The sequence below is a fragment of the Phyllobates terribilis genome, unplaced genomic scaffold (genome assembly GCF_046119375.1).
Source record: "Phyllobates terribilis strain yellow unplaced genomic scaffold, ASM4611937v1 Scaffold_779__1_contigs__length_684578, whole genome shotgun sequence".
Classification (NCBI taxonomy): domain Eukaryota; kingdom Metazoa; phylum Chordata; class Amphibia; order Anura; family Dendrobatidae; genus Phyllobates; species Phyllobates terribilis.
In genome coordinates this window covers 215,517-237,351 of record NW_027363539.1, presented here as the reverse complement: position 1 = coordinate 237,351, position 21,835 = coordinate 215,517, and the positions used below count along the sequence as shown (strand labels likewise).

General features: G+C 45.0%; 17 non-coding genes across 17 annotated transcripts; all 17 read left to right on the top strand.

Moving 5' to 3' along the window:
* The first annotated feature begins 546 nt into the window (after nucleotides 1-546).
* On the top strand, nucleotides 547-737 carry LOC141239607 (U2 spliceosomal RNA). Its single transcript, XR_012304963.1, has one exon. It is a non-coding gene; the product is annotated as a U2 spliceosomal RNA (small nuclear RNA).
* A 1,115-nt stretch (nucleotides 738-1,852) lies between these two features.
* LOC141239885 (U2 spliceosomal RNA) lies at nucleotides 1,853-2,043 on the top strand. Its single transcript, XR_012305232.1, has one exon. It is a non-coding gene; the product is annotated as a U2 spliceosomal RNA (small nuclear RNA).
* Nucleotides 2,044-3,157: 1,114 nt separating this feature from the next.
* On the top strand, nucleotides 3,158-3,348 carry LOC141239846 (U2 spliceosomal RNA). The gene has a single exon (XR_012305194.1). It is a non-coding gene; the product is annotated as a U2 spliceosomal RNA (small nuclear RNA).
* Nucleotides 3,349-4,459: 1,111 nt separating this feature from the next.
* LOC141239887 (U2 spliceosomal RNA) lies at nucleotides 4,460-4,650 on the top strand. Its single transcript, XR_012305234.1, has one exon. It is a non-coding gene; the product is annotated as a U2 spliceosomal RNA (small nuclear RNA).
* A 1,115-nt stretch (nucleotides 4,651-5,765) lies between these two features.
* LOC141239606 (U2 spliceosomal RNA) lies at nucleotides 5,766-5,956 on the top strand. The gene has a single exon (XR_012304962.1). It is a non-coding gene; the product is annotated as a U2 spliceosomal RNA (small nuclear RNA).
* Nucleotides 5,957-7,071: 1,115 nt separating this feature from the next.
* On the top strand, nucleotides 7,072-7,262 carry LOC141239883 (U2 spliceosomal RNA). The gene has a single exon (XR_012305230.1). It is a non-coding gene; the product is annotated as a U2 spliceosomal RNA (small nuclear RNA).
* A 1,114-nt stretch (nucleotides 7,263-8,376) lies between these two features.
* LOC141239845 (U2 spliceosomal RNA) lies at nucleotides 8,377-8,567 on the top strand. Its single transcript, XR_012305193.1, has one exon. It is a non-coding gene; the product is annotated as a U2 spliceosomal RNA (small nuclear RNA).
* A 1,114-nt stretch (nucleotides 8,568-9,681) lies between these two features.
* LOC141239886 (U2 spliceosomal RNA) lies at nucleotides 9,682-9,872 on the top strand. The gene has a single exon (XR_012305233.1). It is a non-coding gene; the product is annotated as a U2 spliceosomal RNA (small nuclear RNA).
* A 1,115-nt stretch (nucleotides 9,873-10,987) lies between these two features.
* On the top strand, nucleotides 10,988-11,178 carry LOC141239605 (U2 spliceosomal RNA). Its single transcript, XR_012304961.1, has one exon. It is a non-coding gene; the product is annotated as a U2 spliceosomal RNA (small nuclear RNA).
* A 1,115-nt stretch (nucleotides 11,179-12,293) lies between these two features.
* On the top strand, nucleotides 12,294-12,484 carry LOC141239604 (U2 spliceosomal RNA). The gene has a single exon (XR_012304960.1). It is a non-coding gene; the product is annotated as a U2 spliceosomal RNA (small nuclear RNA).
* A 1,114-nt stretch (nucleotides 12,485-13,598) lies between these two features.
* LOC141239603 (U2 spliceosomal RNA) lies at nucleotides 13,599-13,789 on the top strand. Its single transcript, XR_012304959.1, has one exon. It is a non-coding gene; the product is annotated as a U2 spliceosomal RNA (small nuclear RNA).
* A 1,112-nt stretch (nucleotides 13,790-14,901) lies between these two features.
* On the top strand, nucleotides 14,902-15,092 carry LOC141239602 (U2 spliceosomal RNA). The gene has a single exon (XR_012304958.1). It is a non-coding gene; the product is annotated as a U2 spliceosomal RNA (small nuclear RNA).
* Nucleotides 15,093-16,204: 1,112 nt separating this feature from the next.
* Nucleotides 16,205-16,395, top strand: LOC141239601 (U2 spliceosomal RNA). The gene has a single exon (XR_012304957.1). It is a non-coding gene; the product is annotated as a U2 spliceosomal RNA (small nuclear RNA).
* Nucleotides 16,396-17,510: 1,115 nt separating this feature from the next.
* On the top strand, nucleotides 17,511-17,701 carry LOC141239879 (U2 spliceosomal RNA). Its single transcript, XR_012305226.1, has one exon. It is a non-coding gene; the product is annotated as a U2 spliceosomal RNA (small nuclear RNA).
* Nucleotides 17,702-18,816: 1,115 nt separating this feature from the next.
* On the top strand, nucleotides 18,817-19,007 carry LOC141239866 (U2 spliceosomal RNA). Its single transcript, XR_012305213.1, has one exon. It is a non-coding gene; the product is annotated as a U2 spliceosomal RNA (small nuclear RNA).
* Nucleotides 19,008-20,122: 1,115 nt separating this feature from the next.
* Nucleotides 20,123-20,313, top strand: LOC141239600 (U2 spliceosomal RNA). Its single transcript, XR_012304956.1, has one exon. It is a non-coding gene; the product is annotated as a U2 spliceosomal RNA (small nuclear RNA).
* Nucleotides 20,314-21,428: 1,115 nt separating this feature from the next.
* Nucleotides 21,429-21,619, top strand: LOC141239599 (U2 spliceosomal RNA). Its single transcript, XR_012304955.1, has one exon. It is a non-coding gene; the product is annotated as a U2 spliceosomal RNA (small nuclear RNA).
* Nucleotides 21,620-21,835: the final 216 nt, after the last annotated feature.

The window sequence follows — 21,835 nt, the reverse complement described above, 5'->3', positions numbered from 1 at the left end:
TGGTTGATTAGTCTGTGGCATTCTGTTAAACTGTTGCTTATGGCGGTCTCTGTGAGCTTCTCAGCGACATTCAGCCAGCCAGGTATCCTGCCTGCAGTAGATGGAATGTGGCAATGGAACGCTGGCTGCGCGTGTCATAATAGGCTCTGAGCCTTTATATACCTGTGCACAGCAGCAGCCACCTTCAGTCTGCTGCTGGACAGCCAGCAGCAGCAGCAGCAGGAGAGGTATGTAATCAGGAGCCCTCCTGCTAAGGGTAGACAGCTGCTCGTTCCACCCCACCCCCCGCCTTAATTGGTTCTCCTCCCTTCCAACGGTGTTGAGGCGGGTGGGAACAGCAGGGGGTGAAGGTGCTGTGTTTAAAGAGGTGGAGTTATGCAGATCTAAAACGCGTGGATTGCAGCAGCAGCAAGCCGAAAAGTGCAGGCATGTAAGGGATCTAGAGGTTGACAACATGTCTTCTTAACGGGAGTCCAGGAGCTCATCTCCACAAATGGACTTTTCAGGATCCTTGGGTGGCTCCGTAGTTTGAAACCAATTCTGGTTATCGCTTCTCGGCCTTTTGGCTAAGATCAAGTGTAGTATCTGTTCTTATCAGTTTAATATCTGATACGTCCCCTATCTGGGGACCATATATTAAATGGATTTTTAGAACAGGGAGATGGAAAAAGAGCTTGCTCTGTCCACTCCACGCATTGACCTGGTATTGCAGTATCTCCAGGACCGGTGCACCCCTTCTTTAATGCAGTTTCTAAAATCAGAAAGAATTGTATTCAATGTTTTTTGTTCATTTTGCTTGTTTGTCGGATTTTGGGATGGACTCTTTGGCTTTGCTTTTCTTCTCCTCATTGGATTTTTCATGTTCAAAGTTGCAGAAGCCAGATTACAAGCTCATTTTGGTTCAACTTCAGCAACTGTGCATTGCATTGCCATGTAATGTGATGCAATGCTATCTTTCTAGCTCTCCCTTTTTACTTCCTTTTGGATAAACAGACATATTAGGCAAGCATTTTGGAGCTTTCACCTAAATAACTACAGGTGGTGAGATAAGCTGCACAATATAATTGACCTTTCAGTATATTGTTGCACACACACCATCTATTTAGCAAATGCCCTTGTTATCAACAGCAGCCTTTTAAACTCACCTGAGCTAACAGGTATGTGCGCTGGTTACTCTGCTGCGCTTAAAATTTCTTTTTTGGTTTGCTACAATGCCTTTTCTGAAACGTTGTCTCCTTCTGCTGGAACACTGACTTCTTTCATTTAATGCCTGCAGACTATAAAAGAGAACCCAACCCAAAAAGTTTGGTTGATTAGTCTGTGGCATTCTGTTAAACTGTTGCTTATGGCGGTCTCTGTGAGCTTCTCAGCGACATTCAGCCAGCCAGGTATCCTGCCTGCAGTAGATGGAATGTGGCAATGGAACGCTGGCTGCGCGTGTCATAATAGGCTCTGAGCCTTTATATACCTGTGCACAGCAGCAGCCACCTTCAGTCTGCTGCTGGACAGCCAGCAGCAGCAGCAGCAGGAGAGGTATGTAATCAGGAGCCCTCCTGCTAAGGGTAGACAGCTGCTCGTTCCACCCCACCCCCCGCCTTAATTGGTTCTCCTCCCTTCCAACGGTGTTGAGGCGGGTGGGAACAGCAGGGGGTGAAGGTGCTGTGTTTAAAGAGGTGGAGTTATGCAGATCTAAAATGCGTGGATTGCAGCAGCAGCAAGCCGAAAAGTGCAGGCATGTAAGGGATCTAGAGGTTGACAACATGTCTTCTTAACGGGAGTCCAGGAGCTCATCTCCACAAATGGACTTTTCAGGATCCTTGGGTGGCTCCGTAGTTTGAAACCAATTCTGGTTATCGCTTCTCGTCCTTTTGGCTAAGATCAAGTGTAGTATCTGTTCTTATCAGTTTAATATCTGATACGTCCCCTATCTGGGGACCATATATTAAATGGATTTTTAGAACAGGGAGATGGAAAAAGAGCTTGCTCTGTCCACTCCACGCATTGACCTGGTATTGCAGTATCTCCAGGACCGGTGCACCCCTTCTTTAATGCAGTTTCTAAAATCAGAAAGAATTGAATTCAATGTTTTTTGTTCATTTTGCTTGTTTGTCGGATTTTGGGATGGACTCTTTGGCTTTGCTTTTCTTCTCCTCATTGGATTTTTCATGTTCAAAGTTGCAGAAGCCAGATTACAAGCTCATTTTGGTTCAACTTCAGCAACTGTGCATTGCATTGCCATGTAATGTGATGCAATGCTATCTTTCTAGCTCTCCCTTTTTACTTCCTTTTGGATAAACAGACATATTAGGCAAGCATTTTGGAGCTTTCACCTAAATAACTACAGGTGGTGAGATAAGCTGCACAATATAATTGACCTTTCAGTATATTGTTGCACACACACCATCTATTTAGCAAATGCCCTTGTTATCAACAGCAGCCTTTTAAACTCACCTGAGCTAACAGGTATGTGCGCTGGTTACTCTGCTGCGCTTAAAATTTCTTTTTTGGTTTGCTACAATGCCTTTTCTGAAACGTTGTCTCCTTCTGCTGGAACACTGACTTCTTTCATTTAATGCCTGCAGACTATAAAAGAGAACCCAACCCAAAAAGTTTGGTTGATTAGTCTGTGGCATTCTGTTAAACTGTTGCTTATGGCGGTCTCTGTGAGCTTCTCAGCGACATTCAGCCAGCCAGGTATCCTGCCTGCAGTAGATGGAATGTGGCAATGGAACGCTGGCTGCGCGTGTCATAATAGGCTCTGAGCCTTTATATACCTGAGCACAGCAGCAGCCACCTTCAGTCTGCTGCTGGACAGCCAGCAGCAGCAGCAGCAGGAGAGGTATGTAATCAGGAGCCCTCCTGCTAAGGGTAGACAGCTGCTCGTTCCACCCCACCCCCCGCCTTAATTGGTTCTCCTCCCTTCCAACGGTGTTGAGGCGGGTGGGAACAGCAGGGGTGAAGGTGCTGTGTTTAAAGAGGTGGAGTTATGCAGATCTAAAACGCGTGGATTGCAGCAGCAGCAAGCCGAAAAGTGCAGGCATGTAAGGGATCTAGAGGTTGACAACATGTCTTATTAACGGGAGTCCAGGAGCTCATCTCCACAAATGGACTTTTCAGGATCCTTGGGTGGCTCCGTAGTTTGAAACCAATTCTGGTTATCGCTTCTCGGCCTTTTGGCTAAGATCAAGTGTAGTATCTGTTCTTATCAGTTTAATATCTGATACGTCCCCTATCTGGGGACCATATATTAAATGGATTTTTAGAACAGGGAGATGGAAAAAGAGCTTGCTCTGTCCACTCCACGCATTGACCTGGTATTTCAGTATCTCCAGGACCGGTGCACCCCTTCTTTAATGCAGTTTCTAAAATCAGAAAGAATTGAATTCAATGTTTTTTGTTCATTTTGCTTGTTTGTCGGATTTTGGGATGGACTCTTTGGCTTTGCTTTTCTTCTCCTCATTGGATTTTTCATGTTCAAAGTTGCAGAAGCCAGATTACAAGCTCATTTTGGTTCAACTTCAGCAACTGTGCATTGCATTGCCATGTAATGTGATGCAATGCTATCTTTCTAGCTCTCCCTTTTTACTTCCTTTTGGATAAACAGACATATTAGGCAAGCATTTTGGAGCTTTCACCTAAATAACTACAGGTGGTGAGATAAGCTGCACAATATAATTGACCTTTCAGTATATTGTTGCACACACACCATCTATTTAGCAAATGCCCTTGTTATCAACAGCAGCCTTTTAAACTCACCTGAGCTAACAGGTATGTGCGCTGGTTACTCTGCTGCGCTTAAAATTTCTTTTTTGGTTTGCTACAATGCCTTTTCTGAAACGTTGTCTCCTTCTGCTGGAACACTGACTTCTTTCATTTAATGCCTGCAGACTATAAAAGAGAACCCAACCCAAAAAGTTTGGTTGATTAGTCTGTGGCATTCTGTTAAACTGTTGCTTATGGCGGTCTCTGTGAGCTTCTCAGCGACATTCAGCCAGCCAGGTATCCTGCCTGCAGTAGATGGAATGTGGCAATGGAACGCTGGCTGCGCGTGTCATAATAGGCTCTGAGCCTTTATATACCTGAGCACAGCAGCAGCCACCTTCAGTCTGCTGCTGGACAGCCAGCAGCAGCAGCAGGAGAGGTATGTAATCAGGAGCCCTCCTGCTAAGGGTAGACAGCTGCTCGTTCCACCCCACCCCCCGCCTTAATTGGTTCTCCTCCCTTCCAACGGTGTTGAGGCGGGTGGGAACAGCAGGGGTGAAGGTGCTGTGTTTAAAGAGGTGGAGTTATGCAGATCTAAAACGCGTGGATTGCAGCAGCAGCAAGCCGAAAAGTGCAGGCATGTAAGGGATCTAGAGGTTGACAACATGTCTTCTTAACGGGAGTCCAGGAGCTCATCTCCACAAATGGACTTTTCAGGATCCTTGGGTGGCTCCGTAGTTTGAAACCAATTCTGGTTATCGCTTCTCGGCCTTTTGGCTAAGATCAAGTGTAGTATCTTTTCTTATCAGTTTAATATCTGATACGTTCCCTATCTGGGGACCATATATTAAATGGATTTTTAGAACAGGGAGATGGAAAAAGAGCTTGCTCTGTCCACTCCACGCATTGACCTGGTATTGCAGTATCTCCAGGACCGGTGCACCCCTTCTTTAATGCAGTTTCTAAAATCAGAAAGAATTGAATTCAATGTTTTTTGTTCATTTTGCTTGTTTGTCGGATTTTGGGATGGACTCTTTGGCTTTGCTTTTCTTCTCCTCATTGGATTTTTCATGTTCAAAGTTGCAGAAGCCAGATTACAAGCTCATTTTGGTTCAACTTCAGCAACTGTGCATTGCATTGCCATGTAATGTGATGCAATGCTATCTTTCTAGCTCTCCCTTTTTACTTCCTTTTGGATAAACAGACATATTAGGCAAGCATTTTGGAGCTTTCACCTAAATAACTACAGGTGGTGAGATAAGCTGCACAATATAATTGACCGTTCAGTATATTGTTGCACACACACCATCTATTTAGCAAATGCCCTTGTTATCAACAGCAGCCTTTTAAACTCACCTGAGCTAACAGGTATGTGCGCTGGTTACTCTGCTGCGCTTAAAATTTCTTTTTTGGTTTGCTACAATGCCTTTTCTGAAACGTTGTCTCCTTCTGCTGGAACACTGACTTCTTTCATTTAATGCCTGCAGACTATAAAAGAGAACCCAACCCAAAAAGTTTGGTTGATTAGTCTGTGGCATTCTGTTAAACTGTTGCTTATGGCGGTCTCTGTGAGCTTCTCAGCGACATTCAGCCAGCCAGGTATCCTGCCTGCAGTAGATGGAATGTGGCAATGGAACGCTGGCTGCGCGTGTCATAATAGGCTCTGAGCCTTTATATACCTGTGCACAGCAGCAGCCACCTTCAGTCTGCTGCTGGACAGCCAGCAGCAGCAGCAGCAGGAGAGGTATGTAATCAGGAGCCCTCCTGCTAAGGGTAGACAGCTGCTCGTTCCACCCCACCCCCCGCCTTAATTGGTTCTCCTCCCTTCCAACGGTGTTGAGGCGGGTGGGAACAGCAGGGGGTGAAGGTGCTGTGTTTAAAGAGGTGGAGTTATGCAGATCTAAAACGCGTGGATTGCAGCAGCAGCAAGCCGAAAAGTGCAGGCATGTAAGGGATCTAGAGGTTGACAACATGTCTTCTTAACGGGAGTCCAGGAGCTCATCTCCACAAATGGACTTTTCAGGATCCTTGGGTGGCTCCGTAGTTTGAAACCAATTCTGGTTATCGCTTCTCGGCCTTTTGGCTAAGATCAAGTGTAGTATCTGTTCTTATCAGTTTAATATCTGATACGTCCCCTATCTGGGGACCATATATTAAATGGATTTTTAGAACAGGGAGATGGAAAAAGAGCTTGCTCTGTCCACTCCACGCATTGACCTGGTATTGCAGTATCTCCAGGACCGGTGCACCCCTTCTTTAATGCAGTTTCTAAAATCAGAAAGAATTGTATTCAATGTTTTTTGTTCATTTTGCTTGTTTGTCGGATTTTGGGATGGACTCTTTGGCTTTGCTTTTCTTCTCCTCATTGGATTTTTCATGTTCAAAGTTGCAGAAGCCAGATTACAAGCTCATTTTGGTTCAACTTCAGCAACTGTGCATTGCATTGCCATGTAATGTGATGCAATGCTATCTTTCTAGCTCTCCCTTTTTACTTCCTTTTGGATAAACAGACATATTAGGCAAGCATTTTGGAGCTTTCACCTAAATAACTACAGGTGGTGAGATAAGCTGCACAATATAATTGACCTTTCAGTATATTGTTGCACACACACCATCTATTTAGCAAATGCCCTTGTTATCAACAGCAGCCTTTTAAACTCACCTGAGCTAACAGGTATGTGCGCTGGTTACTCTGCTGCGCTTAAAATTTCTTTTTTGGTTTGCTACAATGCCTTTTCTGAAACGTTGTCTCCTTCTGCTGGAACACTGACTTCTTTCATTTAATGCCTGCAGACTATAAAAGAGAACCCAACCCAAAAAGTTTGGTTGATTAGTCTGTGGCATTCTGTTAAACTGTTGCTTATGGCGGTCTCTGTGAGCTTCTCAGCGACATTCAGCCAGCCAGGTATCCTGCCTGCAGTAGATGGAATGTGGCAATGGAACGCTGGCTGCGCGTGTCATAATAGGCTCTGAGCCTTTATATACCTGTGCACAGCAGCAGCCACCTTCAGTCTGCTGCTGGACAGCCAGCAGCAGCAGCAGCAGGAGAGGTATGTAATCAGGAGCCCTCCTGCTAAGGGTAGACAGCTGCTCGTTCCACCCCACCCCCCGCCTTAATTGGTTCTCCTCCCTTCCAACGGTGTTGAGGCGGGTGGGAACAGCAGGGGGTGAAGGTGCTGTGTTTAAAGAGGTGGAGTTATGCAGATCTAAAATGCGTGGATTGCAGCAGCAGCAAGCCGAAAAGTGCAGGCATGTAAGGGATCTAGAGGTTGACAACATGTCTTCTTAACGGGAGTCCAGGAGCTCATCTCCACAAATGGACTTTTCAGGATCCTTGGGTGGCTCCGTAGTTTGAAACCAATTCTGGTTATCGCTTCTCGTCCTTTTGGCTAAGATCAAGTGTAGTATCTGTTCTTATCAGTTTAATATCTGATACGTCCCCTATCTGGGGACCATATATTAAATGGATTTTTAGAACAGGGAGATGGAAAAAGAGCTTGCTCTGTCCACTCCACGCATTGACCTGGTATTGCAGTATCTCCAGGACCGGTGCACCCCTTCTTTAATGCAGTTTCTAAAATCAGAAAGAATTGAATTCAATGTTTTTTGTTCATTTTGCTTGTTTGTCGGATTTTGGGATGGACTCTTTGGCTTTGCTTTTCTTCTCCTCATTGGATTTTTCATGTTCAAAGTTGCAGAAGCCAGATTACAAGCTCATTTTGGTTCAACTTCAGCAACTGTGCATTGCATTGCCATGTAATGTGATGCAATGCTATCTTTCTAGCTCTCCCTTTTTACTTCCTTTTGGATAAACAGACATATTAGGCAAGCATTTTGGAGCTTTCACCTAAATAACTACAGGTGGTGAAATAAGCTGCACAATATAATTGACCTTTCAGTATATTGTTGCACACACACCATCTATTTAGCAAATGCCCTTGTTATCAACAGCAGCCTTTTAAACTCACCTGAGCTAACAGGTATGTGCGCTGGTTACTCTGCTGCGCTTAAAATTTCTTTTTTGGTTTGCTACAATGCCTTTTCTGAAACGTTGTCTCCTTCTGCTGGAACACTGAGTTCTTTCATTTAATGCCTGCAGACTATAAAAGAGAACCCAACCCAAAAAGTTTGGTTGATTAGTCTGTGGCATTCTGTTAAACTGTTGCTTATGGCGGTCTCTGTGAGCTTCTCAGCGACATTCAGCCAGCCAGGTATCCTGCCTGCAGTAGATGGAATGTGGCAATGGAACGCTGGCTGCGCGTGTCATAATAGGCTCTGAGCCTTTATATACCTGAGCACAGCAGCAGCCACCTTCAGTCTGCTGCTGGACAGCCAGCAGCAGCAGCAGCAGGAGAGGTATGTAATCAGGAGCCCTCCTGCTAAGGGTAGACAGCTGCTCGTTCCACCCCACCCCCCGCCTTAATTGGTTCTCCTCCCTTCCAACGGTGTTGAGGCGGGTGGGAACAGCAGGGGTGAAGGTGCTGTGTTTAAAGAGGTGGAGTTATGCAGATCTAAAACGCGTGGATTGCAGCAGCAGCAAGCCGAAAAGTGCAGGCATGTAAGGGATCTAGAGGTTGACAACATGTCTTCTTAACGGGAGTCCAGGAGCTCATCTCCACAAATGGACTTTTCAGGATCCTTGGGTGGCTCCGTAGTTTGAAACCAATTCTGGTTATCGCTTCTCGGCCTTTTGGCTAAGATCAAGTGTAGTATCTGTTCTTATCAGTTTAATATCTGATACGTCCCCTATCTGGGGACCATATATTAAATGGATTTTTAGAACAGGGAGATGGAAAAAGAGCTTGCTCTGTCCACTCCACGCATTGACCTGGTATTTCAGTATCTCCAGGACCGGTGCACCCCTTCTTTAATGCAGTTTCTAAAATCAGAAAGAATTGAATTCAATGTTTTTTGTTCATTTTGCTTGTTTGTCGGATTTTGGGATGGACTCTTTGGCTTTGCTTTTCTTCTCCTCATTGGATTTTTCATGTTCAAAGTTGCAGAAGCCAGATTACAAGCTCATTTTGGTTCAACTTCAGCAACTGTGCATTGCATTGCCATGTAATGTGATGCAATGCTATCTTTCTAGCTCTCCCTTTTTACTTCCTTTTGGATAAACAGACATATTAGGCAAGCATTTTGGAGCTTTCACCTAAATAACTACAGGTGGTGAGATAAGCTGCACAATATAATTGACCTTTCAGTATATTGTTGCACACACACCATCTATTTAGCAAATGCCCTTGTTATCAACAGCAGCCTTTTAAACTCACCTGAGCTAACAGGTATGTGCGCTGGTTACTCTGCTGCGCTTAAAATTTCTTTTTTGGTTTGCTACAATGCCTTTTCTGAAACGTTGTCTCCTTCTGCTGGAACACTGACTTCTTTCATTTAATGCCTGCAGACTATAAAAGAGAACCCAACCCAAAAAGTTTGGTTGATTAGTCTGTGGCATTCTGTTAAACTGTTGCTTATGGCGGTCTCTGTGAGCTTCTCAGCGACATTCAGCCAGCCAGGTATCCTGCCTGCAGTAGATGGAATGTGGCAATGGAACGCTGGCTGCGCGTGTCATAATAGGCTCTGAGCCTTTATATACCTGAGCACAGCAGCAGCCACCTTCAGTCTGCTGCTGGACAGCCAGCAGCAGCAGCAGCAGGAGAGGTATGTAATCAGGAGCCCTCCTGCTAAGGGTAGACAGCTGCTCGTTCCACCCCACCCCCCGCCTTAATTGGTTCTCCTCCCTTCCAACGGTGTTGAGGCGGGTGGGAACAGCAGGGGTGAAGGTGCTGTGTTTAAAGAGGTGGAGTTATGCAGATCTAAAACGCGTGGATTGCAGCAGCAGCAAGCCGAAAAGTGCAGGCATGTAAGGGATCTAGAGGTTGACAACATGTCTTCTTAACGGGAGTCCAGGAGCTCATCTCCACAAATGGACTTTTCAGGATCCTTGGGTGGCTCCGTAGTTTGAAACCAATTCTGGTTATCGCTTCTCGGCCTTTTGGCTAAGATCAAGTGTAGTATCTTTTCTTATCAGTTTAATATCTGATACGTTCCCTATCTGGGGACCATATATTAAATGGATTTTTAGAACAGGGAGATGGAAAAAGAGCTTGCTCTGTCCACTCCACGCATTGACCTGGTATTGCAGTATCTCCAGGACCGGTGCACCCCTTCTTTAATGCAGTTTCTAAAATCAGAAAGAATTGAATTCAATGTTTTTTGTTCATTTTGCTTGTTTGTCGGATTTTGGGATGGACTCTTTGGCTTTGCTTTTCTTCTCCTCATTGGATTTTTCATGTTCAAAGTTGCAGAAGCCAGATTACAAGCTCATTTTGGTTCAACTTCAGCAACTGTGCATTGCATTGCCATGTAATGTGATGCAATGCTATCTTTCTAGCTCTCCCTTTTTACTTCCTTTTGGATAAACAGACATATTAGGCAAGCATTTTGGAGCTTTCACCTAAATAACTACAGGTGGTGAGATAAGCTGCACAATATTATTGACCGTTCAGTATATTGTTGCACACACACCATCTATTTAGCAAATGCCCTTGTTATCAACAGCAGCCTTTTAAACTCACCTGAGCTAACAGGTATGTGCGCTGGTTACTCTGCTGCGCTTAAAATTTCTTTTTTGGTTTGCTACAATGCCTTTTCTGAAACGTTGTCTCCTTCTGCTGGAACACTGACTTCTTTCATTTAATGCCTGCAGACTATAAAAGAGAACCCAACCCAAAAAGTTTGGTTGATTAGTCTGTGGCATTCTGTTAAACTGTTGCTTATGGCGGTCTCTGTGAGCTTCTCAGCGACATTCAGCCAGCCAGGTATCCTGCCTGCAGTAGATGGAATGTGGCAATGGAACGCTGGCTGCGCGTGTCATAATAGGCTCTGAGCCTTTATATACCTGTGCACAGCAGCAGCCACCTTCAGTCTGCTGCTGGACAGCCAGCAGCAGCAGCAGCAGGAGAGGTATGTAATCAGGAGCCCTCCTGCTAAGGGTAGACAGCTGCTCGTTCCACCCCACCCCCCGCCTTAATTGGTTCTCCTCCCTTCCAACGGTGTTGAGGCGGGTGGGAACAGCAGGGGGTGAAGGTGCTGTGTTTAAAGAGGTGGAGTTATGCAGATCTAAAACGCGTGGATTGCAGCAGCAGCAAGCCGAAAAGTGCAGGCATGTAAGGGATCTAGAGGTTGACAACATGTCTTCTTAACGGGAGTCCAGGAGCTCATCTCCACAAATGGACTTTTCAGGATCCTTGGGTGGCTCCGTAGTTTGAAACCAATTCTGGTTATCGCTTCTCGGCCTTTTGGCTAAGATCAAGTGTAGTATCTGTTCTTATCAGTTTAATATCTGATACGTCCCCTATCTGGGGACCATATATTAAATGGATTTTTAGAACAGGGAGATGGAAAAAGAGCTTGCTCTGTCCACTCCACGCATTGACCTGGTATTGCAGTATCTCCAGGACCGGTGCACCCCTTCTTTAATGCAGTTTCTAAAATCAGAAAGAATTGAATTCAATGTTTTTTGTTCATTTTGCTTGTTTGTCGGATTTTGGGATGGACTCTTTGGCTTTGCTTTTCTTCTCCTCATTGGATTTTTCATGTTGAAAGTTGCAGAAGCCAGATTACAAGCTCATTTTGGTTCAACTTCAGCAACTGTGCATTGCATTGCCATGTAATGTGATGCAATGCTATCTTTCTAGCTCTCCCTTTTTACTTCCTTTTGGATAAACAGACATATTAGGCAAGCATTTTGGAGCTTTCACCTAAATAACTACAGGTGGTGAGATAAGCTGCACAATATAATTGACCTTTCAGTATATTGTTGCACACACACCATCTATTTAGCAAATGCCCTTGTTATCAACAGCAGCCTTTTAAACTCACCTGAGCTAACAGGTATGTGCGCTGGTTACTCTGCTGCGCTTAAAATTTCTTTTTTGGTTTGCTACAATGCCTTTTCTGAAACGCTGTCTCCTTCTGCTGGAACACTGACTTCTTTCATTTAATGCCTGCAGACTATAAAAGAGAACCCAACCCAAAAAGTTTGGTTGATTAGTCTGTGGCATTCTGTTAAACTGTTGCTTATGGCGGTCTCTGTGAGCTTCTCAGCGACATTCAGCCAGCCAGGTATCCTGCCTGCAGTAGATGGAATGTGGCAATGGAACGCTGGCTGCGCGTGTCATAATAGGCTCTGAGCCTTTATATACCTGTGCACAGCAGCAGCCACCTTCAGTCTGCTGCTGGACAGCCAGCAGCAGCAGCAGCAGGAGAGGTATGTAATCAGGAGCCCTCCTGCTAAGGGTAGACAGCTGCTCGTTCCACCCCACCCCCCGCCTTAATTGGTTCTCCTCCCTTCCAACGGTGTTGAGGCGGGTGGGAACAGCAGGGGGTGAAGGTGCTGTGTTTAAAGAGGTGGAGTTATGCAGATCTAAAACGCGTGGATTGCAGCAGCAGCAAGCCGAAAAGTGCAGGCATGTAAGGGATCTAGAGGTTGACAACATGTCTTCTTAACGGGAGTCCAGGAGCTCATCTCCACAAATGGACTTTTCAGGATCCTTGGGTGGCTCCGTAGTTTGAAACCAATTCTGGTTATCGCTTCTCGGCCTTTTGGCTAAGATCAAGTGTAGTATCTGTTCTTATCAGTTTAATATCTGATACGTCCCCTATCTGGGGACCATATATTAAATGGATTTTTAGAACAGGGAGATGGAAAAAGAGCTTGCTCTGTCCACTCCACGCATTGACCTGGTATTGCAGTATCTCCAGGACCGGTGCACCCCTTCTTTAATGCAGTTTCTAAAATCAGAAAGAATTGAATTCAATGTTTTTTGTTCATTTTGCTTGTTTGTCGGATTTTGGGATGGACTCTTTGGCTTTGCTTTTCTTCTCCTCATTGGATTTTTCATGTTCAAAGTTGCAGAAGCCAGATTACAAGCTCATTTTGGTTCAACTTCAGCAACTGTGCATTGCATTGCCATGTATGTGATGCAATGCTATCTTTCTAGCTCTCCCTTTTTACTTCCTTTTGGATAAACAGACATATTAGGCAAGCATTTTGGAGCTTTCACCTAAATAACTACAGGTGGTGAGATAAGCTGCAAAATATAATTGACCTTTCAGTATATTGTTGCACACACACCATCTATTTAGCAAATGCCCTTGTTATCAACAGCAGCCTTTTAAACTCACCTGAGCTAACAGGTATGTGCGCTGGTTACTCTGCTGCGCTTAAAATTTCTTTTTTGGTTTGCTACAATGCCTTTTCTGAAACGTTGTCTCCTTCTGCTGGAACACTGACTTCTTTCATTTAATGCCTGCAGACTATAAAAGAGAACCCAACCCAAAAAGTTTGGTTGATTAGTCTGTGGCATTCTGTTAAACTGTTGCTTATGGCGGTCTCTGTGAGCTTCTCAGCGACATTCAGCCAGCCAGGTATCCTGCCTGCAGTAGATGGAATGTGGCAATGGAACGCTGGCTGCGCGTGTCATAATAGGCTCTGAGCCTTTATATACCTGTGCACAGCAGCAGCCACCTTCAGTCTGCTGCTGGACAGCCAGCAGCAGCAGCAGCAGGAGAGGTATGTAATCAGGAGCCCTCCTGCTAAGGGTAGACAGCTGCTCGTTCCACCCCACCCCCCGCCTTAATTGGTTCTCCTCCCTTCCAACGGTGTGGAGGCGGGTGGGAACAGCAGGGGGTGAAGGTGCTGTGTTTAAAGAGGTGGAGTTATGCAGATCTAAAACGCGTGGATTGCAGCAGCAGCAAGCCGAAAAGTGCAGGCATGTAAGGGATCTAGAGGTTGACAACATGTCTTCTTAACGGGAGTCCAGGAGCTCATCTCCACAAATGGACTTTTCAGGATCCTTGGGTGGCTCCGTAGTTTGAAACCAATTCTGGTTATCGCTTCTCGGCCTTTTGGCTAAGATCAAGTGTAGTATCTGTTCTTATCAGTTTAATATCTGATACGTCCCCTATCTGGGGACCATATATTAAATGGATTTTTAGAACAGGGAGATGGAAAAAGAGCTTGCTCTGTCCACTCCACGCATTGACCTGGTATTGCAGTATCTCCAGGACCGGTGCACCCCTTCTTTAATGCAGTTTCTAAAATCAGAAAGAATTGAATTCAATGTTTTTTGTTCATTTTGCTTGTTTGTCGGATTTTGGGATGGACTCTTTGGCTTTGCTTTTCTTCTCCTCATTGGATTTTTCATGTTCAAAGTTGCAGAAGCCAGATTACAAGCTCATTTTGGTTCAACTTCAGCAACTGTGCATTGCATTGCCATGTAATGTGATGCAATGCTATCTTTCTAGCTCTCCCTTTTTACTTCCTTTTGGATAAACAGACATATTAGGCAAGCATTTTGGAGCTTTCACCTAAATAACTACAGGTGGTGAGATAAGCTGCACAATATAATTGACCTTTCAGTATATTGTTGCACACACACCATCTATTTAGCAAATGCCCTTGTTATCAACAGCAGCCTTTTAAACTCACCTGAGCTAACAGGCATGTGCGCTGGTTACTCTGCTGCGCTTAAAATTTCTTTTTTGGTTTGCTACAATGCCTTTTCTGAAACGTTGTCTCCTTCTGCTGGAACACTGACTTCTTTCATTTAATGCCTGCAGACTATAAAAGAGAACCCAACCCAAAAAGTTTGGTTGATTAGTCTGTGGCATTCTGTTAAACTGTTGCTTATGGCGGTCTCTGTGAGCTTCTCAGCGACATTCAGCCAGCCAGGTATCCTGCCTGCAGTAGATGGAATGTGGCAATGGAACGCTGGCTGCGCGTGTCATAATAGGCTCTGAGCCTTTATATACCTGTGCACAGCAGCAGCCACCTTCAGTCTGCTGCTGGACAGCCAGCAGCAGCATCAGGAGAGGTATGTAATCAGGAGCCCTCCTGCTAAGGGTAGACAGCTGCTCGTTCCACCCCACCCCCCGCCTTAATTGGTTCTCCTCCCTTCCAACGGTGTTGAGGCGGGTGGGAACAGCAGGGGGTGAAGGTGCTGTGTTTAAAGAGGTGGAGTTATGCAGATCTAAAACGCGTGGATTGCAGCAGCAGCAAGCCGAAAAGTGCAGGCATGTAAGGGATCTAGAGGTTGACAACATGTCTTCTTAACGGGAGTCCAGGAGCTCATCTCCACAAATGGACTTTTCAGGATCCTTGGGTGGCTCCGTAGTTTGAAACCAATTCTGGTTATCGCTTCTCGGCCTTTTGGCTAAGATCAAGTGTAGTATCTGTTCTTATCAGTTTAATATCTGATACGTCCCCTATCTGGGGACCATATATTAAATGGATTTTTAGAACAGGGAGATGGAAAAAGAGCTTGCTCTGTCCACTCCACGCATTGACCTGGTATTGCAGTATCTCCAGGACCGGTGCACCCCTTCTTTAATGCAGTTTCTAAAATCAGAAAGAATTGAATTCAATGTTTTTTGTTCATTTTGCTTGTTTGTCGGATTTTGGGATGGACTCTTTGGCTTTGCTTTTCTTCTCCTCATTGGATTTTTCATGTTCAAAGTTGCAGAAGCCAGATTACAAGCTCATTTTGGTTCAACTTCAGCAACTGTGCATTGCATTGCCATGTAATGTGATGCAATGCTATCTTTCTAGCTCTCCCTTTTTACTTCCTTTTGGATAAACAGACATATTAGGCAAGCATTTTGGAGCTTTCACCTAAATAACTACAGGTGGTGAGATAAGCTGCACAATATAATTGACCTTTCAGTATATTGTTGCACACACACCATCTATTTAGCAAATGCCCTTGTTATCAACAGCAGCCTTTTAAACTCACCTGAGCTAACAGGCATGTGCGCTGGTTACTCTGCTGCGCTTAAAATTTCTTTTTTGGTTTGCTACAATGCCTTTTCTGAAACGTTGTCTCCTTCTGCTGGAACACTGACTTCTTTCATTTAATGCCTGCAGACTATAAAAGAGAACCCAACCCAAAAAGTTTGGTTGATTAGTCTGTGGCATTCTGTTAAACTGTTGCTTATGGCGGTCTCTGTGAGCTTCTCAGCGACATTCAGCCAGCCAGGTATCCTGCCTGCAGTAGATGGAATGTGGCAATGGAACGCTGGCTGCGCGTGTCATAATAGGCTCTGAGCCTTTATATACCTGTGCACAGCAGCAGCCACCTTCAGTCTGCTGCTGGACAGCCAGCAGCAGCAGCAGGAGAGGTATGTAATCAGGAGCCCTCCTGCTAAGGGTAGACAGCTGCTCGTTCCACCCCACCCCCCGCCTTAATTGGTTCTCCTCCCTTCCAACGGTGTTGAGGCGGGTGGGAACAGCAGGGGGTGAAGGTGCTGTGTTTAAAGAGGTGGAGTTATGCAGATCTAAAACGCGTGGATTGCAGCAGCAGCAAGCCGAAAAGTGCAGGCATGTAAGGGATCTAGAGGTTGACAACATGTCTTCTTAACGGGAGTCCAGGAGCTCATCTCCACAAATGGACTTTTCAGGATCCTTGGGTGGCTCCGTAGTTTGAAACCAATTCTGGTTATCGCTTCTCGGCCTTTTGGCTAAGATCAAGTGTAGTATCTGTTCTTATCAGTTTAATATCTGATACGTCCCCTATCTGGGGACCATATATTAAATGGATTTTTAGAACAGGGAGATGGAAAAAGAGCTTGCTCTGTCCACTCCACGCATTGACCTGGTATTGCAGTATCTCCAGGACCGGTGCACCCCTTCTTTAATGCAGTTTCTAAAATCAGAAAGAATTGAATTCAATGTTTTTTGTTCATTTTGCTTGTTTGTCGGATTTTGGGATGGACTCTTTGGCTTTGCTTTTCTTCTCCTCATTGGATTTTTCATGTTCAAAGTTGCAGAAGCCAGATTACAAGCTCATTTTGGTTCAACTTCAGCAACTGTGCATTGCATTGCCATGTAATGTGATGCAATGCTATCTTTCTAGCTCTCCCTTTTTACTTCCTTTTGGATAAACAGACATATTAGGCAAGCATTTTGGAGCTTTCACCTAAATAACTACAGGTGGTGAGATAAGCTGCACAATATAATTGACCTTTCAGTATATTGTTGCACACACACCATCTATTTAGCAAATGCCCTTGTTATCAACAGCAGCCTTTTAAACTCACCTGAGCTAACAGGTATGTGCGCTGGTTACTCTGCTGCGCTTAAAATTTCTTTTTTGGTTTGCTACAATGCCTTTTCTGAAACGTTGTCTCCTTCTGCTGGAACACTGACTTCTTTCATTTAATGCCTGCAGACTATAAAAGAGAACCCATCCCAAAAAGTTTGGTTGATTAGTCTGTGGCATTCTGTTAAACTGTTGCTTATGGCGGTCTCTGTGAGCTTCTCAGCGACATTCAGCCAGCCAGGTATCCTGCCTGCAGTAGATGGAATGTGGCAATGGAACGCTGGCTGCGCGTGTCATAATAGGCTCTGAGCCTTTATATACCTGTGCACAGCAGCAGCCACCTTCAGTCTGCTGCTGGACAGCCAGCAGCAGCAGCAGCAGGAGAGGTATGTAATCAGGAGCCCTCCTGCTAAGGGTAGACAGCTGCTCGTTCCACCCCACCCCCCGCCTTAATTGGTTCTCCTCCCTTCCAACGGTGTTGAGGCGGGTGGGAACAGCAGGGGGTGAAGGTGCTGTGTTTAAAGAGGTGGAGTTATGCAGATCTAAAACGCGTGGATTGCAGCAGCAGCAAGCCGAAAAGTGCAGGCATGTAAGGGATCTAGAGGTTGACAACATGTCTTCTTAACGGGAGTCCAGGAGCTCATCTCCACAAATGGACTTTTCAGGATCCTTGGGTGGCTCCGTAGTTTGAAACCAATTCTGGTTATCGCTTCTCGGCCTTTTGGCTAAGATCAAGTGTAGTATCTGTTCTTATCAGTTTAATATCTGATACGTCCCCTATCTGGGGACCATATATTAAATGGATTTTTAGAACAGGGAGATGGAAAAAGAGCTTGCTCTGTCCACTCCACTCATTGACCTGGCATTGCAGTATCTCCAGGACCGGTGCACCCCTTCTTTAATGCAGTTTCTAAAATCAGAAAGAATTGAATTCAATGTTTTTTGTTCATTTTGCTTGTTTGTCGGATTTTGGGATGGACTCTTTGGCTTTGCTTTTCTTCTCCTCATTGGATTTTTCATGTTCAAAGTTGCAGAAGCCAGATTACAAGCTCATTTTGGTTCAACTTCAGCAACTGTGCATTGCATTGCCATGTAATGTGATGCAATGCTATCTTTCTAGCTCTCCCTTTTTACTTCCTTTTGGATAAACAGACATATTAGGCAAGCATTTTGGAGCTTTCACCTAAATAACTACAGGTGGTGAGATAAGCTGCACAATATAATTGACCTTTCAGTATATTGTTGCACACACACCATCTATTTAGCAAATGCCCTTGTTATCAACAGCAGCCTTTTAAACTCACCTGAGCTAACAGGTATGTGCGCTGGTTACTCTGCTGCGCTTAAAATTTCTTTTTTGGTTTGCTACAATGCCTTTTCTGAAACGTTGTCTCCTTCTGCTGGAACACTGACTTCTTTCATTTAATGCCTGCAGACTATAAAAGAGAACCCAACCCAAAAAGTTTGGTTGATTAGTCTGTGGCATTCTGTTAAACTGTTGCTTATGGCGGTCTCTGTGAGCTTCTCAGCGACATTCAGCCAGCCAGGTATCCTGCCTGCAGTAGATGGAATGTGGCAATGGAACGCTGGCTGCGCGTGTCATAATAGGCTCTGAGCCTTTATATACCTGTGCACAGCAGCAGTCACCTTCAGTCTGCTGCTGGACAGCCAGCAGCAGCAGCAGCAGGAGAGGTATGTAATCAGGAGCCCTCCTGCTAAGGGTAGACAGCTGCTCGTTCCACCCCACCCCCCGCCTTAATTGGTTCTCCTCCCTTCCAACGGTGTTGAGGCGGGTGGGAACAGCAGGGGGTGAAGGTGCTGTGTTTAAAGAGGTGGAGTTATGCAGATCTAAAACGCGTGGATTGCAGCAGCAGCAAGCCGAAAAGTGCAGGCATGTAAGGGATCTAGAGGTTGACAACATGTCTTCTTAACGGGAGTCCAGGAGCTCATCTCCACAAATGGACTTTTCAGGATCCTTGGGTGGCTCCGTAGTTTGAAACCAATTCTGGTTATCGCTTCTCGGCCTTTTGGCTAAGATCAAGTGTAGTATTTGTTCTTATCAGTTTAATATCTGATACGTCCCCTATCTGGGGACCATATATTAAATGGATTTTTAGAACAGGGAGATGGAAAAAGAGCTTGCTCTGTCCACTCCACGCATTGACCTGGTATTGCAGTATCTCCAGGACCGGTGCACCCCTTCTTTAATGCAGTTTCTAAAATCAGAAAGAATTGAATTCAATGTTTTTTGTTCATTTTGCTTGTTTGTCGGATTTTGGGATGGACTCTTTGGCTTTGCTTTTCTTCTCCTCATTGGATTTTTCATGTTCAAAGTTGCAGAAGCCAGATTACAAGCTCATTTTGGTTCAACTTCAGCAACTGTGCATTGCATTGCCATGTAATGTGATGCAATGCTATCTTTCTAGCTCTCCCTTTTTACTTCCTTTTGGATAAACAGACATATTAGGCAAGCATTTTGGAGCTTTCACCTAAATAACTACAGGTGGTGAGATAAGCTGCACAATATAATTGACCTTTCAGTATATTGTTGCACACACACCATCTATTTAGCAAATGCCCTTGTTATCAACAGCAGCCTTTTAAACTCACCTGAGCTAACAGGTATGTGCGCTGGTTACTCTGCTGCGCTTAAAATTTCTTTTTTGGTTTGCTACAATGCCTTTTCTGAAACGTTGTCTCCTTCTGCTGGAACACTGACTTCTTTCATTTAATGCCTGCAGACTATAAAAGAGAACCCAACCCAAAAAGTTTGGTTGATTAGTCTGTGGCATTCTGTTAAACTGTTGCTTATGGCGGTCTCTGTGAGCTTCTCAGCGACATTCAGCCAGCCAGGTATCCTGCCTGCAGTAGATGGAATGTGGCAATGGAACGCTGGCTGCGCGTGTCATAATAGGCTCTGAGCCTTTATATACCTGTGCACAGCAGCAGCCACCTTCAGTCTGCTGCTGGACAGCCAGCAGCAGCAGCAGCAGGAGAGGTATGTAATCAGGAGCCCTCCTGCTAAGGGTAGACAGCTGCTCGTTCCACCCCACCCCCCGCCTTAATTGGTTCTCCTCCCTTCCAACGGTGTTGAGGCGGGTGGGAACAGCAGGGGGTGAAGGTGCTGTGTTTAAAGAGGTGGAGTTATGCAGATCTAAAACGCGTGGATTGCAGCAGCAGCAAGCCGAAAAGTGCAGGCATGTAAGGGATCTAGAGGTTGACAACATGTCTTCTTAACGGGAGTCCAGGAGCTCATCTCCACAAATGGACTTTTCAGGATCCTTGGGTGGCTCCGTAGTTTGAAACCAATTCTGGTTATCGCTTCTCGGCCTTTTGGCTAAGATCAAGTGTAGTATCTGTTCTTATCAGTTTAATATCTGATACGTCCCCTATCTGGGGACCATATATTAAATGGATTTTTAGAACAGGGAGATGGAAAAAGAGCTTGCTCTGTCCACTCCACGCATTGACCTGGTATTGCAGTATCTCCAGGACCGGTGCACCCCTTCTTTAATGCAGTTTCTAAAATCAGAAAGAATTGAATTCAATGTTTTTTGTTCATTTTGCTTGTTTGTCGGATTTTGGGATGGACTCTTTGGCTTTGCTTTTCTTCTCCTCATTGGATTTTTCATGTTCAAAGTTGCAGAAGCCAGATTACAAGCTCATTTTGGTTCAACTTCAGCAACTGTGCATTGCATTGCCATGTAATGTGATGCAATGCTATCTTTCTAGCTCTCCCTTTTTACTTCCTTTTGGATAAACAGACATATTAGGCAAGCATTTTGGAGCTTTCACCTAAATAACTACAGGTGGTGAGATAAGCTGCACAATATAATTGACCTTTCAGTATATTGTTGCACACACACCATCTATTTAGCAAATGCCCTTGTTATCAACAGCAGCCTTTTAAACTCACCTGAGCTAACAGGTATGTGCGCTGGTTACTCTGCTGCGCTTAAAATTTCTTTTTTGGTTTGCTACAATGCCTTTTCTGAAACGTTGTCTCCTTCTGCTGGAACACTGACTTCTTTCATTTAATGCCTGCAGACTATAAAAGAGAACCCAACCCAAAAAGTTTGGTTGATTAGTCTGTGGCATTCTGTTAAACTGTTGCTTATGGCGGTCTCTTTGAGCTTCTCAGCGACATTCAGCCAGCCAGGTATCCTGCCTGCAGTAGATGGAATGTGGCAATGGAACGCTGGCTGCGCGTGTCATAATAGGCTCTGAGCCTTTATATACCTGTGCACAGCAGCAGCCACCTTCAGTCTGCTGCTGGACAGCCAGCAGCAGCAGCAGCAGGAGAGGTATGTAATCAGGAGCCCTCCTGCTAAGGGTAGACAGCTGCTCGTTCCACCCCACCCCCCGCCTTAATTGGTTCTCCTCCCTTCCAACGGTGTTGAGGCAGGTGGGAACAGCAGGGGGTGAAGGTGCTGTGTTTAAAGAGGTGGAGTTATGCAGATCTAAAACGCGTGGATTGCAGCAGCAGCAAGCCGAAAAGTGCAGGCATGTAAGGGATCTAGAGGTTGACAACATGTCTTCTTAACGGGAGTCCAGGAGCTCATCTCCACAAATGGACTTTTCAGGATCCTTGGGTGGCTCCGTAGTTTGAAACCAATTCTGGTTATCGCTTCTCGGCCTTTTGGCTAAGATCAAGTGTAGTATCTGTTCTTATCAGTTTAATATCTGATACGTCCCCTATCTGGGGACCATATATTAAATGGATTTTTAGAACAGGGAGATGGAAAAAGAGCTTGCTCTGTCCACTCCACGCATTGACCTGGTATTGCAGTATCTCCAGGACCGGTGCACCCCTTCTTTAATGCAGTTTCTAAAATCAGAAAGAATTGAATTCAATGTTTTTTGTTCATTTTGCTTGTTTGTCGGATTTTGGGATGGACTCTTTGGCTTTGCTTTTCTTCTCCTCATTGGATTTTTCATGTTCAAAGTTGCAGAAGCCAGATTACAAGCTCATTTTGGTTCAACTTCAGCAACTGTGCATTGCATTGCCATGTAATGTGATGCAATGCTAT